This window comes from Platalea leucorodia, assembly GCF_965183815.1.
Source record: "Platalea leucorodia genome assembly, chromosome: 6".
In the NCBI taxonomy this organism is placed as follows: Eukaryota; Metazoa; Chordata; class Aves; order Pelecaniformes; family Threskiornithidae; genus Platalea; species Platalea leucorodia.
In genome coordinates this window covers 33,978,843-33,998,909 of record NC_138828.1, presented here as the reverse complement: position 1 = coordinate 33,998,909, position 20,067 = coordinate 33,978,843, and positions in this window count along the sequence as shown.

The window sequence follows — 20,067 nt, the reverse complement described above, 5'->3', positions numbered from 1 at the left end:
TTTATACTGAGTTCAAGCTTCGTACAAGCTGTGCTGGCTGGCTGGCTGTAGCCCCAGTGACAGCCGTCAGTGGTCAATCTCAGACACTGACTGCATCAGTAGAATAATAATAAATTTTTTAAAAGTGCAAATAATACCCACAGAAACAAATCCTAGTATTAAAATGTCTTGAGACAACTAATTTGCTGATGGTTTTAAATAGGCTGAGGTTGTTTTGAGTGTCAGTGCACAGGTGACTGTCAGGAGAGTGCACAAGGCAGGAGTCCTGCTGGAGAAATGCAGCAAATTTCCTGATGATGTACAGCCATTGAGCAAGTAACTGCTTCTGATTTGCTGAGGGGAAAAATTGCTGAGTGACCAGTAGGGTCTCTGTCACCCTTTTTGCAAACTTTAGTGAAAAAATTGCCTGTCCCCTAAGGTATTTTGCAATGTGGAAATAACTTGAGCTTCAGCTGCCTGGAAGGGCCGAGCCTGCATTTTGTTATATTTCCCTCCTCGCTGTCACACTGCCTAAAAGCCACACACTTTTCTGGGGCTGGGAGTTGAGCTGGTTTGGCCTTCTCCTCCTGGCCCGAAATTGTGTTTACAGTCGCAGTGTAGCTTAAGACCTTATTTTGCAGCACCAGAGAGTCCAGCAGCAAGTGCTGACCCCCTAACAGGCCCCTGGCGCTCTCTGCATAGACATGCCTTATCCTCCCAGCATTTAGTCTACCAGATGTGCCGGTCTGCAAGGCCAAGGGAAATGGGCAAGTGAAAAGAAGTCTTCTGTGGTTTTCTGGGTTTCACTATCTTGCCTGTTTTAGGAGTGACTGGATGGTTTTTTCTTTCTTTCTTTCTTTTTTTCTTTCTTCATTTTTTCTTGTGGATGCTTTGGCACACATCCCTGCTGGCATAGGATGCTTCCTCAGAAAGCCTTTGTTTTTGTGCTGGTCTGGATTTATTTTCCCTGCGTGATGATTTTTCCTGGAACAGCTTCTGAGCACTGCTGAAGGTGCCTGGCAGATGGTCCTTCACGGTTGGGTTGTCCTGCCACACTCTGGTGCTGCTGATGCACCGAGACATTTGCTTTGGGTGAAGCTCTTCCCGTCCAGCAAGAATTAGCAACTAAGATTTCCAGAGGAGAAAATCCCACGGTATGTTTCCGTTTGGACTGAGGTGCTGTTTCCAAACTTGTGCAAGAGAGGGGCTGAAAATGGAAAATTTGGAGGGTGGTTTTAACCACCCCACAAAGTCTGCTGGTTTGAGTCTCTCTTCTTCACTTGCCTCTGTTTCAGAAAAGACTGTTGTGCACTGCTGGAATGTCATCAGTGTTAAAATATTGAAAACTCCGATACCACAGGCTACAGAGAAATCAGAGATTTCAATAACCCAATGAAAAAAAAGGGAGAAAATCAGTCTGTAGGTGGGAATCAATGGACATGTCAAGGTAAGGGGCAGGTAGTAAAGAAGTCTCCTCCACCGTGCTCCTACAGTCCAGGCCTGGGTTCCGGCGGACACAGTGAGGCTCAGGACAGGTGATTGCAAACGTTCAAACAAGTCAGACTCTCAAATAATCATGAAACTGGCTAAAAACCAGAGAACTATCACAGTGAATTTTCATGAGTCTTGATCTTCTTTTCAAGCTTTGCTCTCCACCTGAATAGACAGAAACATGATTTTTTTTACAGAAAAATGAAAAAAAAAATCATACAGACTCAGATCAAGGGTCCAGTTGACTTAATATCCTGTCTCCAACAGTGACCAGCAACAAGTGTCTAGGAAGAGAAGCAAAGCAGGTACCGATACTTTCCTGCTATGCTCTCCCAGCACTCAGCAGTTCTATGCCAGAAATCGTATTTAATAAGCCTTCACAGACTTCTTTTTTTTCCATGGATTTATGGAATTACTTCTGGGACTCATGGGAAAGCCTAACTACCAAAACACCCCGCGGGCTCTGTGGTTTAATTGCGATTTGCACAAAACAGAGCCTCCCTTTGCTTGTTTTGAGGCAACGCCTCGTAATTGCATTTGATGCCCTCCAGTTCTCATAGGGCACGAGAGAGCGGATGATCGCTGCCTGGTGGGCACCTTCCCAGGAGCCCCACTGAGGCTGCGTCATCTCCACTGATGGGCTCCTCTCCTAGCTGAGGGGTCCCGCTCTGTCCACCTGAACCCAGGAGCTCCATCCCATTGGCACAGCTGCACAGTGAGGCCACTGGATACCATGGGCAAACTGCAAAGCTGCTTTGATTGCTCATCCCAGGAGGAGAAGGTCCTGGGTCATTTGTCCTTGTCCTTGCCCCTGGACACCCTGGTCTGGACCATTGCCCCCTCCTCTCCCATCCCGGCGTGCCCCTGCCCTCTGCCTGCTATTCAGACAGCATCGCTGGGAAGTTGGGAAAAAGCCTGAAAAACTTGCAGCGGAAATGTAATGTGCTTGCAGTTAAAGAGTATCTGCAAAATATTTACAGACTATTTAAAGAGCTGGCAAGCACTGTGAGGAATAATTTATCAACAGGCTGTCTCCAAGCTCTTCTGGGAGGGAGGAAAATGTAATTATCCTCATTTAACATCAGCAGAGGCTGGGACATAGCGTAAGTGTGTGCCCAGACGGTAGCAGTGTTGTGGTAGTCTCCTCCTCTCCCCAGCCCAAGCTCAGACACCAAACCCTTCACCCTCCCTGACTGCAGCACGTAGTTAAAGTCACTAAAATATTTGGGTTTCAGCTGTAGGTATTACATCAAAAATACAAAACAAACCCCTAGATCCAAACAATGCAACAACTGTGATGTTGGATCTCAACTGGGATCCAAATTTTGCCACTTAACATTTCTACCTGTATAATATGGTGAATTTCAATGATGGATCCAAATGCACAGCTGGAATTGTCACCAAAACATATGCCTGGGACCTACTCTAGGACACACAACTAAATAGCAGGCACTGGATTAATATTGTCCTCACTCCTTAACCTGCCATGCCTCATGGCAGTAACCAGAAATTAATGTAAAAGTGATATTTCTAAGTGCAAGGTTTCCAAGCCTTCTCTCCCAAAGAATATAACTTTTTTTAATAACCAATTTGGAAAAAGTGTTGCCCACACTTCTCTTCCAGCCTATAGGATGTTTTCTTTTTTGCGTAGTAACTGAACTTGCGAGTCTCAATCTTATAAAACGTTGGCAATAACAGTGAAAGTCACAGTATCTTGTGAGTGTGCCTCATGGGATGTCCTGTGGAAAAAATCAGTATTATGCTTATATTGTCTTTGAAAGGCAACAGCCAAGGGTGGCATAAGGATGAGGACATGCAGCACCTCTGCCCAAATGTCTGCGTACTGCCCTGGTGAAGCACAAGGAACACTGTCATCGCCAGCACCCATCCTGCCTCTGCCAGCGTGGCATGCCCTGCCAGAGCCACTGCTGCAGGCAGGCATCACCTCCCTTAGGCTCACAGACGGGTGGATGAGAAAAAGCCTTGGTCTATTTTTGGTGCATCAAACCCCAAAAAAACAAAAGGTAAGTGGCTATAAGCCCTGGCCTGTTTTCTGCAGCCCAGAGTGGCTGGGAGTATGGCGTGCCTCAGCAGGACGTATTTGTCTCCCCAGAGCCGGGGCACGGAGAAGCGACACTTTCCAGGGGCAGCCTCTGGTCCATTCAGATCAACTAATAACTTGCGAATGTATTTTCTCTGTCTGTCTGCTGCAGCTTAGGGAGAGACCATTATTGCTTCAACATGTGTCACCCTTGCTTCCCTTTGCCGACGCGGCTCGCAGGGCTCGCCCAAACATAAGCAAGTGAGTCAAGTCTTTCCTCCCACAGGCTGGACGGAGAGAAAGGCAGGGGGAGGCTGCTCTATTTTTAGCTGAGACATGCAGACCTCATGGTGATGGGGGACAGATAATTACATAATAAGTCATCCTAAGATTTGCTATTTAAATCTAGCTGGCCTCTTCCTTATCTCAAGTGCTGTACTAGCAGTTCCCACTCTGAATGCCCGTAATCAAAATATAACACGTTTTCCTGGAATTCATTACATGAAGTAATAGCCTATTTAATGAGTGGCTCTTCTCCACACGCTGTTCTTCCTGGCTAATGCTTACAGCTAGGTGCTGCTGCGGTGGCTATACTGGTATCACCAGATCTATTGTAGACCCACAAGCAAAACCATGGGGTGAGAAAAAGAGGGTCATTAACCGCCAGCGAAGTGGGCTTGCTTTTGAGCAACTGTCAAATACTGCAGTTATTGCCTCCGCCCCGCTGCTGCCACCCCTATCGAGGGAAAGTGTTTTACACAGAAAATGCACCTAAAAAACCATTTCTGTCGATAACTTCAGTTTCTGTCCTGGGTGCTTTCATGCTGCTATGACCCAAAATGCACCCACCTATGCATCACCTGGCTGTCTGCAAAGGCAGCCTGGGGCAGTCAGGCAGGACCTTGGGCTTTGTCTCTTCCCTTCCACAACAAGGGTGTTTCAAGTATTTTTAAAATTCTTTATGATTGACTTAGGGATTTTGTATCGTGCCTGAACCCCTGGCTGTGTCCCACTGAGTCCTTCTCTAGACAAGTTCATCATGGGTGTCTCCACACCTACGTCGTGGTTTTTTTTGCCAGTAAAAACACCTTTTCCCAGTTCCAGTAGCAGCAAAAGAGAGGAGCAAGGAAGCTGTTTTAGAGATAATGGACAAGGAAAGCTGTTAGGCCCTTTAGTGGCATTATCCAGGGAAAAGCCACATATGTTACTGCAACTTGAAGCAGCGCTATCTTTTAAAAATATAACCTTTTATTCTCATGCTGCTCTAAAGCACTCAGAGGAAACAAGCACGTTAAAAACGAGGCAGCGGCCTGCAGCTCCTGGGAATGTCCTGTGCCACATGCCACAGGGGTGCTCTTGGATTTCAGGTGACGCAGAGGCTATATCCAGCTCCTGGGCAGCGGGGTGAATGGAAACACTTCTTGCCGCATTAATTACGAAGGGCTAAACTCCAGCCGTCTAAATGCAAGCAATTGGTTGGTAGTTTGCGGAGAAACCAGAAACGCTCGCTGCAAAGGTTTCTGTTGTATTGCACATGAACCGCAACAGATTTTTAAAAAAGTGGACAAAAGGTCTCTCTATTTTTATACAGCAGAGTGACAGTGTTAGGTATCTGCGGCAATATTTAGCCTGAAGGAAAGCGAAATGGAATCTGAGTGACATAATAAGAAAGTGTCTGGCAAAGCCTGGTCCAGAGGAAAAGCAGGAGGGATCATTGCCTTCTAAAATGTAATTTTTAAGATGGATATGCAATGGAACTGAAAGCTATGGTATAGCTAAAAGCTATTGTGTAGTGGAGGCACGCTGTTTTGGGTGGAGAGACAGAGGTATTGGCATTTTAAAGCACGAAATGTATGGACCATGAAGTGAGAGAGAAAATTTTACTAGTGTCAGCTGAAACTTGGAAGAGTTGCACAGAAGAGAGCAGCGAGCAGGAACACAGTTGGGAAGAACCAACTGCAGAATAAAGGGAGCCAGGATGAAAACTGCCTAAAACTGGCACAGCAGGGTAACCTGGAAAATAGTTCACAGCTGGTTTCAGATCTTGAGACTTTCTTTCAGGCACTCTTCTGCTACAGGTCTGCCACTGTGGCAGGTGTCTCAAGTTAATGTCAGGCAACACCAGAGTGATTTTGCCCCCCTTACAAATTGGGGCTGGGAGGGGCACTCCTGCAAAGGAAGGGTTTGAAGAAACAGCTCTGAGTCAGGTAATGCTTCTTTGTGTTTCTCTGAGTTCATACCAGAAATGAATAATGGACTATTTCAGTGTGAACAAAATAAGATGTGACAAGTGAGAAATCCTTTAAATACACTGCAAAGAAAGATTCAAGAGAACAGGCAAATCTAGGGAGGGGTGCAGGTAATGTGATTGCAGACAGCATCCCTTCGGCAGGCAGCAGTCTAAGGATGTGCCTGCCAGTATAGCCTTTAAATGCTGCACACGTGTATATATATATATGCATGCACACATATATATATATGTGTGTATATATACATATATATCTCCCTCAACTGATGCAATGAGGGAGAATTGGTTGGAGGGACTGATTTCTCCCTGGTGCTCTGTCTGGCTGAGCAGCAGCATGCTGTAGGTCATTTTACTGTGGGCTGGTGGTTGTCACAGCCCTGCTGCCCCTGGCATCCTCTCCGTGACGGTCTGGGGCAGGCAGCAAGGGGAGCTTGGGGGCGCGGGAGCCTCTGCTGCTCCCCTGCTTACACAGGCTCTGGTTTGTGCTGTGCCTCGTGCCTTCCTCCTCCCAGCATAGATTTATCTCCCTAAGGCCCAGCAAAAATGGTGCTAAGAGGTTACAGGGCTAGCTATTTTCCCAGAAGAAACTCTTCAGTATACATCTATAGTTGAGCCTCTTTTCTGTTGTACAAGAGGCAACTATGGGGTTTCTCAGCTGCTTTTATTAGTGTAAGAGATACTGAAGAGGTGTAGTGCTTTTTTCAATCTCAGATACTCATAAACCACAACTATGATGCCTGGAAAAAATCTCAAGCACTGTTTTCCGGTCTGTCCTGCAGCCCTTGGGACTTTGTTACATCTGGACATTATTTATTTACATCTGAATTCAAAAATGCTTGGTGTTTGCTACCAGGTGAAAATAAGATACCTTCAGTTACTGGAGCTACAGGTGATAGGTGAGTTGAATTCCTTCTGCAAAATCACTGCTGATGATAACTTTTGCTACAGCCAGCAAAAAGTACAGAACTGGCTTCTAACAACCTTTGTTGCTACAAAGCAGCTTCGGAGAAAATTATCATGAAAATTATTAAATCCTATAAACAAGGAAAAAATATGTTTTTTCTGCTGTGGCTTTGAAAGATTTCCTTTGAAATACTAATATTAATATAGGAAGCCACTAATAGGTCAGTAACTGTGAGATGTACAGGCAAATTAAACTTGTAATCAAGATGCTCCTTGGTTGTCATGCTCTGTATCCTAGTAATTGATGTGCTTTGCCAAGGCTGTCTTGCCACTTGTGGTGCCATTACCATATTATTACTGGCATTAATACATGGTTGCAATCATGCCAATGGGAAGCATGCTGGCAGTGATGAGGAGGAGACAAAGGGCAGATGAAGGAGATGATAGATAGAAAAAAATTTATAAAAAGACAGAAAGGATACTCTGCCACTCTATTTGTCTGCTATCAAGAGCCAATTCTTCAGTGCAGTAAAAAAATCCCAGTCTGATCCGTATTCGTGGCCACCCATCATGCTACTAGAAGATAATGAATGAGATAGCAGCAGGAGCTGCTATTAAAGCAGTAGGTGTAGAAAATGTAACTATTAATAATAGTTACTCATTTTTTCATTAATTCCTTTCAAGGTCTTTTCTGGGAGAGACTGCAGCTCACTGTTAGTTGTGTTCAGAGATACAAAGGAGTTTATCAAGAGAAGAGCTATGTGCTAATTGAAGAGCAATCGGTCTTCTAAAACCAGACATTTTTGAAGTGGTGCTTGTCACTCTGTTCCTAGTTTCATGTGTTCTGACCTGCAGGAGAACCGAGAGTGACTGCGCACTCTAACTGCAAAGTGAGGACAAACAAGAAAAAGTTGAAATCAAAGTGCTGGTTCTGTGTTGTTCTCTTTCAGGATGAATCTTCAAATTTTCTTTGAATATATAAGCTATTATTCAAGCATATTGCCCAAAGAGAAGCAATGTCTCCTTGGGGATTATCAGAGCCCCCTTCTTTTCCATTTTTAACTGGTAAAAATGGAAACATTGCTCTAAGAGTGTCTCAGGATCCCATCTGTTACCTAAAGCTGAGAGATGGAGGAACTGGAGATCAAAGTTTGAGTTCAGCTTCCTGTGAGAAAGCAGAGCTGAGATTCTTTAAACATGTTAAAGCTTTGCTTTATATGGATCGTTTGTCTCCCATTTCTCATGAAATACTTCTAAAAGAAGTATTTACATCTTAAAAGCATTCTTCCTTGGTTTCCATGCTTCCTCACTGAAGGTAACAGAGTAAATTGCATCTATGGCTTGGCAGTTCTCCCTTTTTTTTATTTTTCCTTTTTCTGTCTTCCAACGCTTTCCAAAACATAGCCAAATTGTGAAAAGCTGCAGCATAACAAAACAAACTGATGGAAAAGGATCACTGGGCCACATAGCAGAGCAAAGGGGGTGAGCAGGAGGAAAGAACGCAACAGAAACTCCAGCCTTTTCTGCTTTCATGGAAAACAAATGAAGATGAAAAATCCCTTCAGGATAGAGTTTTCTGCATTCAGTTTTTTTAATGCAAAAATGGAATAAAAGAAAAAAAAAATTTCCTGTGGCCAGCTCTGGTCCTGGTCCATGAAATCTCAGCCCCTTTAGAGTTTGATCAAGAGCAAATTGAGAGGCTGACGGCCTTGCATGATTCGAGCAGCTGAACTAAGCTGCCTGGTTATTTTTTTTCAATATATTATATACAGCATTGAATACTCAATTGCTATTTGCCTAATGGAAAAGAAAATGGAGAACACATGGGTCAGATTAATACGAAAAAAATTGGACTGTTTTTTCTTTTTCTTGTACTGGCTTGGTTCCACCTACTTTGATGGAGTTATTAATGATTTATGTTGCCACGCAACATATATAGCTAGCAGAGTAGGACTAAGTAAAAAGAACAATGGGCATTTCAAGTGTACAGGACAGTTTTTGGGGGGGAGGAGAGCTTAAAAAAATGAATAGAGGGAATGAATTCACGAAAATTGTGCCTAAAGTTTGCTTTTCTCTACAATAAGAAGGAAAGGACCAGGTACAGCATCCCCTTCTCCTTCCTCTGCTCTCTGGGAGGGGAGACCCTGAAGCCTCTCCCCTTCTCAGAAGGGCTCCAGGGCACCTGGCTGCTAAGGAGGAGCTGTACAATGCAGGGAAGGGAGCTCTGGAGGGAGGTATTTCTTTCATTTAAATGGCAAAAGTAGAAAAGCTACACTGAAGCTTTCAGTTCTGCTTTGGTCAGCTATGAAAAAAGACAGAACTTGACTCATGGTTGTTAATTGCCATTGATGGGTAAACATGAAAGAACCCAATCTGGCTGAGCTATTTGTAATTTTTTTTTCCAGTTCACTTGATCTGGAAATCAGTGAGATGCAATAAATAGAAAGCCATGAGGTTATCATTCACAGAGTCACTTTTCCTAGTAGAACCATGCTTTAAATCAGCAGGACTGTCAACCCCCTGACACGGCCAGGCTGTAAATACTCAGTCATCGCTTCACTCGGGGTGCAGGGGAGTGGCAAGAGAGGAACGACCAAAAGCTTTCCCAGAAACACGCTGCCCTAAGGATTCATTTGTTAAGTAGAGGCTGTGCCAATATGTTGCTTTGCCAGCCTTATACCTCTATTGAAATGTCTCCACTGATTTATTCTCAGCATCTGTGTTCCCGCATGTGAATTCTGTATCTATCTTCGTTTGCCTTCAAGATCTATAGACCTAGGCTGAATGTTACAGGATGCTGTGAGCAACGCTGCAAGACAAACACAAGTTTCCTCTCTCCCCTTTTCAGCTAGTCTCAGCGCTCTCCTCTTGTGCTTTAAAAACATGTTGGGTTTTGTTTTGTTTTGTTTTTTTTTTTTTAAATGTTAGTAAAGCTTTATCCACTGTCTGTAACTGCAGGAATTAAGCTGGGTGCCGGCCTTCTGCCATGCATGTGACTGGACCTGTTTGTTTGGGCTGGTGTCTGAGGATTAAGAGATTTGGGAAAACTCATTAGCTCTTTCATTCTTTCATGATCCTCTCAGTTGCTTTGGCTGGTTTTCTGCCAGCACAAAGAGGAGAGATGGAAACAAAGATGTGTGACTTACACCGTGCTCCTCACGACCAGCAAAACCTTCCACTTGTCCCTTGGCAGGAATCTGCAGGATTCCTGTACGATGGGCTTGCACCCGATCTGGCTTTTTCCTAGCCGCGCTTTTGGACTCCATATTGTAATATTGAGGTTGAGTGCTTCACATCAGCTGAAAAGTCTGACTCCAAATTTTTTCCTACTATGCTACACTATGGTACAGCTGCTAAATAGGCCCTGTCAGGAAACACAGTTGTATACCTGCTGCTAAAAGTGGTTGCTGTTAAATTCATTGCAGCTGCTTCTTCAAACTAGTAAAGAGAAACTTTATATTCTTTGGCTCATTATACATCCACAGTCAGAAGTCCCTTTCTTCTACTGAAGATCAGTAGAAACCACTTCTTGCACCTCCCGTGGTTTTTATTATCAGATGCTGTTACGGGTTTACAGCAAACGTAGTCAACTTGAAAGTTGCATGAAATACTGTATCTAAGGCTGTGATTTGCTTTTTATGGAAGTAAACCTCCTTGTACAAACATCCTCTAGGAGAATCAGTTACCAGGTTGATGGGAAAGTGGCAAAGCCTGTAACCGGTGGGGTTTTGTGCTTTGTCCACAGATGTTAACTCTTTGAGGTTTGGTCTCTTTCCCCACTGATGTGATGGCAGCAACATGTTTTCAATAGCTATTCTTCATGGACGTAGTTGTGGAAAAGTGAGCCCTTGGGCATAAACTGCAGCTTCACCCACCAGAGATCTCCTCCCAGGGAGGAGAGGCCTCTTGGGTACCCTTTAAAGAAGTCTTCTCAGCTGTGATTTGGGAAAACACTAGGTGTCATCAGTGAGGTTTCTTTTTCCAGCATTTGAGAACCCCCAGCGATGCTGTTGGTAGAGTATTTGCCCAGGATCGTGAAGCGTTTTTATAAGAAAGCCAGGAAGAGTCTCTGAAATCCCCGTCCCAGACAAGTCTAGCCAAGAATTCAGGTTGTCCAGTAAAAACCATGTCAGGATTAGGTTTGATTTTTAAGTGCCTAGAAGGCTATTTTTTAGAGCTTATTTTTATGAAGAATGAAAACATTATTAAAATACCAAGTGAAGCAGATTTTTTCCTTTATTTGTTTTTTAGTTATCAGTTAAATCTTATTGAGGATTTTTTTTCCTTTTGTCTCTGTTGCTCTTTCTCCTCTCTGCACAAATCTCTCCCTGTTGCAGTACTGTGTTCCTAAAATAAAATGGCAATTACCTTGTTGTTCAGAGAGGCTGTTTTCTGTCGTTGAGACGTGAACAGCAGTGCACCTGCACAGCTCAGCCTCCTGGGCTGAGAGGAACTTTCTGTCCCCAAAGAGGGCAGGGAACTCCCTAAAAAGCTGATTTAAAAAAAAAAAAAAAAATACAAGGAGAACAGAGACAAATGAAAGGAGCTGAAGCTGCCCCAACAACTTTCAAAGAGGTTAAAACTCCTCAGGCAGAAAAAAAAAAAAAAAATCTCCTTTTTGCCTCTTCTCTGATTTCACTGTCCCCTGCTGAGTGCTCCAAACCCCAGAGAAGAAAAGGGGCTTCTTTTGACCACAAGGAGGTGGCCACTTTTTTCATTCTAAATAATGATCCTTTCTCTTTTTCTCTCCCTCCTGGTCATCTCCAGTGCTAAGATTACAAGGACAGATGTGGCAGCCAGAAAGAGACAAAATCCAAAAAGAGAAAAGTAATTTTATCTATCATCTTCTACTTCTTTTTCTAGACATGTATGTGTATTATTAATACTAAATAGAAGAGTTTTTTCAGTACACTCTAGGTAGATAGGATTTTTATTTTCTTTTTTGGAGATCCACTCTCTGAGCTGCTAGGAATGAGGGAGTTTCATCTGTTTGTGTTTAGGGATTAAACTCACCCCAGATGCTCCAAATCCTCAATTAAGTTCTTGCAGGTGTCAGCCGTAGTGGCACTAGAGACTTTCAAATCCTGGCACCCACACAGTCTAGCCATAATTTAGGTTCAAGAACCTCTATAACATCCCATTTCACAAGACAGCATGCACTCTGGGCTAGAAGAAAACCCTTTTGCCTCCCCTATCAGCTTCAGCAATATCTCAGACCCCCTCTATAAAACGAGTGTGGCTCAAGTGGTAGCATCTATAAAACTAAGGTCTGTATTTAAGCTAAAATCTAATCTACCATTTATGAAACTAAAGCAGACTCTCTTCTCAGAGTCTGAAAAGTAAATGTATGGCCTAGTCTAGTTCCCCTGAGCTGACTGGCGCAAATCCTGGATTAGACAGTAAGTATACACTCAACTCATGAAAAAACAAGAAGCCATTCAGGAAATTGCAGTGGATGAGGAATTAGCTGTAAGCAGAGGAGATGGCAGCATCTGTGGGAGAGAATGCTGCCGTAAATGGAAATTGGCAAAATAAAGCTTAGAGAGTTGCAAATGATAAAAGAGCTTTCTATTATGGTTAAGCAGAGAAGTGGGTTTTGAGTTGACCCTGTTAGGAAAAGGACCACCACGTAGAACAGTGCTAGCTGATGTGATCCTGTGTCACGCTCTGCAGTTAGCATCCAGTTTCTGTAGCTACTTCCTAACTAAAATGGTTTCTAAGCAGCAGTTTTTCCTCCCCATCTGGTGAAGAAACAGATTTTTCTCCATGGTCTGCTTCACTTCCCCAGCCTGAATGACCCTAGGTGGTAATTCTCAGCCACGTGTGCTGCCGAGCGCTGGCTGTGCTTCACAAAGCCAGAGGGAAAGTGGGCAATGCGCTTCTTGAGACGACTGCAACTAAACACTGAGTAAATTTTGGGAGGTCAATGCTTCTGGAGAAGGAGGGACTGGAGAAAGTCATGCTTCGCTGTTTACGTTTTGTCCTCTGTTGTAGAGCTGGCCACTTTTTCAGTTCTTTGGCCATATCTCTGCCTCTGATTCAGCTCTCAAAATAGTCCTTAACTAACAATGTGTCTTACAAATCACTCTTAAAACAAGAGATGCACAAAAACTACTGTGGACTTATGGGATGCATTAGCTCCACCTTTTCTCAGCTGCTTTTTTCTCCTTTAAATTTAGCTGGAATAAACTTTTTTAATTTCTATTGCTCTGAATTCTCTATCTACAGGGATGACAAGGTTGCCTCTCACTTAGGTGCCCCAGCTGGAGAGCAACAGACAGTGGAGTGCATCCAGCAAATTCACCTACAAACCCTGTGATGTCTTCTCCTCCACCCCTATATTCATCACACAGGTAAGAGGCTTTGTTTCTCTGATTCTCATCTGCTTGCCCTTCTTCAGCCTGTTTCCCTTTCCCTCCCTATGTTGTTTCCATCCTTGCAAAACTGCTTCCTCTAGTGTTTAAAAATAAAAAAGAAAAAAGCTAAAAGCTTTATGGGATGATCCTCCTCCTTTCTCACCATTCTTCTAGTAAGCAATCCCTGCTTCTAAAGTAGGAAGTGTTTGTGTTCAGTCCTTCGCCATTGTTCCTCTGCTCCTGCTGAGATATGCTGGGGTTGTTCCTTTAGGTGTAGCTTCACTCATCTGCAGAGGGAAGAAAGAAGTTAGCTACCTTTAAAGGTGCTCAAGATCCATTTTTGAGGAACACTTGAGAGAAAAGGAAGGATTTTGTTCAGTCCTTTTTTCACCAGACCCTGGAAGAGACCATTGTCCTTTGGAAGAGGGCTCATAACTTAATGTCAGCAGAGTAATTCCACCCAGTCCCCTTCATATCTTAAAACAAATACTTGTCGCCTTGCTTTTACTGTAAGCCTCAAGGAATTTATGGACATATACGTACATGGCTTAAACATGCCTTTGAGTGGAATTGAAAGATGAGGGCAAGCAAAGAGATAGAGTAAACACTCAGAGCCTAGGAGACATTTTTAAAGCACCAAGGGTCTACAGCTATCTTTCCATTAAATCCCTTTCGTCACTTGGATAGGCTATTATTAGACCAAAGGTACACAAAGTCTTCTGCGTCCATTACATAAAGACTGCTAATAAATCTTGTTCAGTTCCTTGCTGGCCAATGCCATTTCTCAGTGGAGCAATTTCGTTATTGCCCTGGTGGTTGTTGACTAGGTCTCTGGCAGTCTGAAGTGGGAGTAAAATGCTGCCCTTCTGCTGTGGGATCATTTGGCATTTGCTGTGGGGATATGTCCAAATGAACGTGCAAGCAGCAAATGGAGACTCACACCCCCTGCCTACGCACGAGCTTAGATCAAGAAGCAAAACTACCTCCAGTTTGTATATAAATAGAATTGTATATAAAATCCCAACACCGTTAGCTTACACAAATTGTGTATGCCAATCATTCTAAAAATTCTTTCCAAGCAAGCAAATCCTCCATAAATCTGAGAGATAATCAAATACAATGTCTTGCGGTCACTTTACACCTTCAGTGACCCCATCAAAGCATGCCAGTGCTTTGCCAAAATCCATGACTCTGTTTGCAAACTTTAGCTGTTCCAGAAAGTTTGTGCACCTGATGCAATGTTACTTTTATTAAAACTCCTGCTTGTTTTAGTTCCTCCTTTTAATTTAGCTAGGGTCAAGCCAGGTCTCTAGCCATTGGAATAAAGTTGAATGTGAAGAACAATCACTACTGGAATAATACGTCCTGTATCTTGTCCTTAGCTACAGAAATCGATACTTCCCAAGATATGGGGAAGAGGGAAAAGCCATAAACTAATAATTTATTCCTGATATTTTAAATTAAAAATTATGCTCAATATCACAAATTTTTAAGACAAAGTGAAAGTGTAAAATTATTCAAGGCCGTTCCCCTCTGAAAATAGCTGTCCTCCAAAACCGGTTAATGTGTATAAAGAGCAAGTGTGTATTATTATTCCTGATAAGGGATACAATAGGTTCTAGTTTTATTGATGCCTGCAGTCTGAATGATATCAAAGCACCTCACAAGGTATTTGTCAGACTTTTTGTCTTGGCCTTAACAATCCCAGTTCACTGATGAGTAATTGCAGCTTTCCGCTGGGAATTTGCAAGGCTGTGTGAAAAGAGGCGCTCCTGGTTTTGCTCCTAAAGAGCAAACCCACATCACAACTGGCAGTAGACACCAACCCTTTGTCAGTCTCAACACATGAAGGGAGAAGCTTAAGAGAGCGAAACGCTCCCCGAGGCTGAAGGGACCAAGTCACGGTTCACAAGCCACATCCAGCCACAAAGAGGTTGGCCAGCAGTCACCAAAGGCGCAGGCTGAAATGAACTGCCAAAACTGTTTTCCAGGTTCAGTAGTTTTTCTTTCTGATTAGGAATGAGGAGGTAGCAGTAAGTTTGATGGGCCAGGCTGCTCTTTTTTGGAGGAAACTGAAGATGTTTCAGAAACTACACTTAAGTTGAGCATTTTGTCTGGGAGTGAGAAGAGGGTCTACCTGTATTCAAGCAGGTGAAGAACTCACAATGCATCTTCTTTAAATTTGCTTTCTCCTACAGCAAGCCAACTAGTGTTACAAAGCCTTGTTCGCCGCTTTCCTATTCTGCTCATACCACACAATCTTTTGTAAACAGACCAAACGCCATCCAGAAAAATCAGTGAGGTTGCCTTGTCCCAGCTGCTCTGAAGTTTGCTCCAGGATTTCAGTCCTCTGATGGATGCAAGGCTGCCAATGCCCAGACTTAATTTATTCCACCCTCTCTCCAGGTTAAGAATACCCCTGCTAGTTATTTATCATCAAAAAGACGAAAACAGATTTTTTGCATTAGCACAGCCAATGGGATACGTAATACTTTCAGTTTCAAAACTTATCCTGAGTAACTCTGCACGAAGCCCTCCTGCAGCCCCATACATCCCTTCCCAATGTTGTTACAAAGACTCGTGAATTTCTTTGAAATTTCCTGTTTGGGAGTTTCTTACAAACTTTCAATTTTTTTGGAGACATCCCCATTTCCTGCAGTTTGTTTAATAGCTTCCCAAGCAGTCCTAGATCTGACGCTTTCCTGAAGTGCGGGGAGATAAAATCTACTTCATTTCTGTAGTCTAGCAAAGGGATTCTTCTATCCAGGAGAGCTATGGAGTAAGTCCTACAGCAACACTTTTTAGCCAATATGCTTTGTTTTGTCCTATCTTTCATTCACATCTCTATTTACCTCCATTATATGAAAAGCTTCCTTACAGTCCTGCATATTTCTGGGCTTGCGATAACTATATATGGCTGTTAAGCTCACCTTTTTCCTCATGCATTTGCTCTTAAGTCAGACCTTACTACCACCATCTCAAGTGACAGTCCCCGCCTGCTAGAGATGCTCACAATTTTGGTAGTCACGGTTTGGTGTGCTCACCTTGCCCAAGGCCGCTTCAGCCCCAGTAGCTGGCTCTGGTGATGAGAGCTGTCCCCAGCGACGTGGGGACCTGCCCCAGCCCCTGGATTGGTGGGGCACCTACACAGGGATTAAGGCATTCCTGACACAGCTATTTCCTAGGAAATCACTCATCAGGTTAGCCAGAACATGCAAGCTGTGCAGATGGACTGCCCAAATCATTGCAGAGATCAGTGAGGCGGGGTGGGGAAAGTTATACAAAAGTCTGGCTAGACAGACCCAAAACAAGAAAAAAACATAAGCCCACACCCTCTGTCTGGTGATCCTGATGACTGAACAACAGTGGAAACATGTTTAGTTGCCAAAAAGAGATCTTCTCTCCTCCTTACAAGGATCTGTGTACATTCATCCCTGTCTTTGTGGTCCCCTTAAGCGCTTGCATCTCCAGGGACAGGAATGAAAGGCTGGTCGAAATTCGTCACTGGAATGAAACGCGAGTTTCCTGCCATCGCTCATCCTTTACCTCTTCCTTTCTCACTGAACAGATAAGGAGGTGGTTCACTCCAGAAGGGCTGGTTTGCTTTATGAGGCATTTCAAGCAGAGCGCCCGAGGCTGTGAGGTTAACGCTGCGGGATGGGGCGTATTGTTCTTGCAGTCAAGTTCTGACTTGTGCAAGAAGGAAAAAAGTCATTTCTCATGCTGTTTTCCCCTCTCATAAATAGAGCTGATTAGAAGCATTTTTTTTTTTTTTTTTTGCAAAACTTTTGGTGAGACATGGAAAATGTGCTCTGTTCTCTCTGCTTGCAATCGGCTCCTCTCACCTTTTTTTAATTCTAACAGCAGCTATTTTGAAATCAGTCTGATTAGGCTGCTCCTAGCACCTATTTTGGCTTATGGCATTTTAAAGTGTCTTATGGTATGTATGTACCGCATACACAATGTGTTATTTTCTTAAACCTATCATCAATTATTTTTTTTTCTTCTGCCCTTCCCGTCAGCTAAACAGAGATAACTGAATCTGGATGTAAATTTTATGGGTGGAGAGGAAAGGAAAGGAGGAGGTGGAGGGGGAAGGAGCAGCAAATTGTTTTACAAAAAGCCTCTGGGTTGCAGCCATGCTTTTGTTTGAAAACATAGATATAAACCCAGTGACTGCTAGTGTTAAAAATAACATAATGGTAATAATCTATGAGAAGGCCTAAGTTATAGGTCACGTAACTAGTAACGAAAAGCTCCTATGGCTCCGAAATGCCCTTTGCAACATGTTTGGTTCATGTTGTCTCAGTCCACATGATTTGTGGGATGAGGGAAACCAGCCCATAGGGGCTAATCTGGTAATTCTTGTATGTGCCTCTGTCTCCCCAGAAAATTGTCATTAATCCACTGGCTAGTCCACTGAGAAACAGGCATTGAGGTTAGGTGAGCATTGCTGCCCTGTTACAGGCAAGCCTGGGAGCAGGCTGGGGTGGGAACGGGAGAGCAACCTGCCTTGGGGAGGACCAGGCTCCGTGCTTAGGGTCTGCGTCGTGTCCCACGGAAGGAAGCTTTTTGAGGAGAGTTTTCCCTAGTAGGCTAGGAGTGGTGGAAACCCTGCCCACAAAAGAGAGGTGAAGCTATTTTTATAGCTACTTGTGCTTGCACTTCCCTGGATTATTCAGATACTGCAACGATGAATGCGGTAACGCTTGCAAGTTACTTGGCTACTACGGTGTTGCAAGCTATATGAGGTAATACAGAAATATTTCATTCATTTCCAGGGACCAGCTCACTGGCCCTTTTCCAGCAGCGCTGTAAACTTGTAAAACTGATGGATCAGTTTCCCAAGGGTCTTTATTACCAAGACTTCTAACTTCTCAGCAACTGGAACAGCCTTGTAAACTATTCAGACCATGCAAGATGCTTAAAATAAGCTTACAATTAGTGTTCCCTAGGGTTTTGTGCTGGACTTCTTTTCCCAAAGACTCTTTTCTGTCATATTTAGCACAGGAGAACTGGATGCGACTCTCTTGGGGCCTATCTCTGTCAACAGGAAAAGGGCACTTCTGAATGAAATTAAGTGTTACTGCTCCCTTCCTCAAAGGCAAAAGCACTGCAATGAGTGTAAGTTATGTCTCGGGTTGATTTGACAAATCCAAGCCTTTGGGATGGCTTGGATCTCGTTCCAATGAGGCTTAGCATAAATATGTGTATAATTGAGTTTCAGACATAGTTCTGCACGCAAATTACACTCTACGAAACACTGTTAGTTTGACTTTTGTCATATAAAATCTGAATTGGTGCATGCCTCATGTCTCTCTCAGCTGTTCTACGTTGCTATCCCCTTCCCTCCGTGTTGTTCAGGCAACCAACCGGTTCCAGAGTGGAAACAGTCTTCTGTTTGCTGATGTGCGGAGCAGACCAGGTACATCACCATTACACATGGGATACAGGATTAATTTCTTTTTTTTTTTTTTTTTTTAAAAAAAAGGGTTGCCTTTAGAGTGATGCTAGTTTTGAAAGATGAAACAATATTTAGACATATATACAATAATAATATGTATATAACATAATGCTATACTGATAACTTTATTTTTTTAACCAAAAGGAAAAAAAGAAGAACATTGCCCATGCATGCTTCTGGATGATAAAAGCTGTCCCCTTCCCCTTTGGTTTCAGGCAAATAAAAATAAAATGGGAGCAGAGGAACCACTTTGTTCCCCAGCCCTGCCCCCGGGTGTATAAATAGCAGGCGTCCCTGCGCGCGGGGTGGCTGCTGGAGTGCCTCTCATTCCAGAGATCTTTGGCCACCCTCTTATCAAAACAGAAAGGCTGACTTCACTCCCGCTCTCTGCTGATTGATTTCATGTTGGAAACAGGTAACACGACAGCTTCCATTGTCCTTGAATTAGTCACCTACTTTCAGAGGTCAAACAACAGGCTGAAGGTCCAGAAACTCACTTCAGCTAATTGCTGCCAAAATTCCTTCTCTGCGAAATGAGCAGGGGCTGGAGCGGTCCCGGGTGACAAATGTTCTCCAGAGAGACGTGCAGAAGCCATCCTGGGAGGGCTAACAAGGGGTATCGAGCTACAGCGCTGGGGAAGAGGTGAAATGCGAGACAAAGCCCAGTGCCAATTTTAAACTTAGGAGCTGGAGCCACAGAAACCTTCTACTTGATTTTAATAGGCTTTGAAGTCTCAGTCGAGCTGATGGTGGAGCGATAGCGTGAGGACAAGGCTGTTTGATTCAATCCCAGGGCTCAGGAGGCTCAGTTTTACACTGGGCACTGGCATGGCCCTTTGTTTGCCTAAAGTTTTCTATCAGCATCAAAATTTCCTACTGGCTTTCTGCTTTTGTATTTTTAGACATAATATGAGTTTAGAGGCAATGGGCAGTGGCTAAAACTTTTCACTCTCCCCCCTCCCATTTTCACTTTTTTTTTTATTCCACCAGCTTTCTAGCTGTTGCTTTAATTAGTCACTAATATATGTTTCTATCACGTAGTGCAGACACCGCAGCTACTGCTGTGCAACCTGGGTCACGCATTCAACATGTACGCCGTGCCAAAGATGATTGATGCCACCCTCCTGTCACTGTCATATTTTCTTTAAAATGAAAGCTTAGAGGATGAGGGGATTGTATCGCTCTGCTTTGGAGCGTTGTCCTCATACGAAGAGAAGGAAATTGCAGGCCTGTGCCCGGTTAATACATTGCAGGCACTTCACACCCCTCCAAAGTACTGTCAGCTCCTGTTTATCCCTGGATTGATTAATCTGACTACGTGTCCCACCTGTAGCTGCACAGATGCTGCGGACAGCACAAGGCAAGGCATAAAGCCAATTGCATTAGGTCCGGCTTCATGTGCAGTTGTTTACATATTGTCCATCCTCTCTAGGAGCTGGCTTATATGTTTTTCCATAGGTGGGTATAGTCAATAAGCTCTTAGAGAATAACCCAGATATTTACAGTTTTGATTTATCCATGTTAGGCCACCACCTTGCTGACAGGAAGCATGGATGAAAGATATTTGCCTCTCAACAACAGCTTT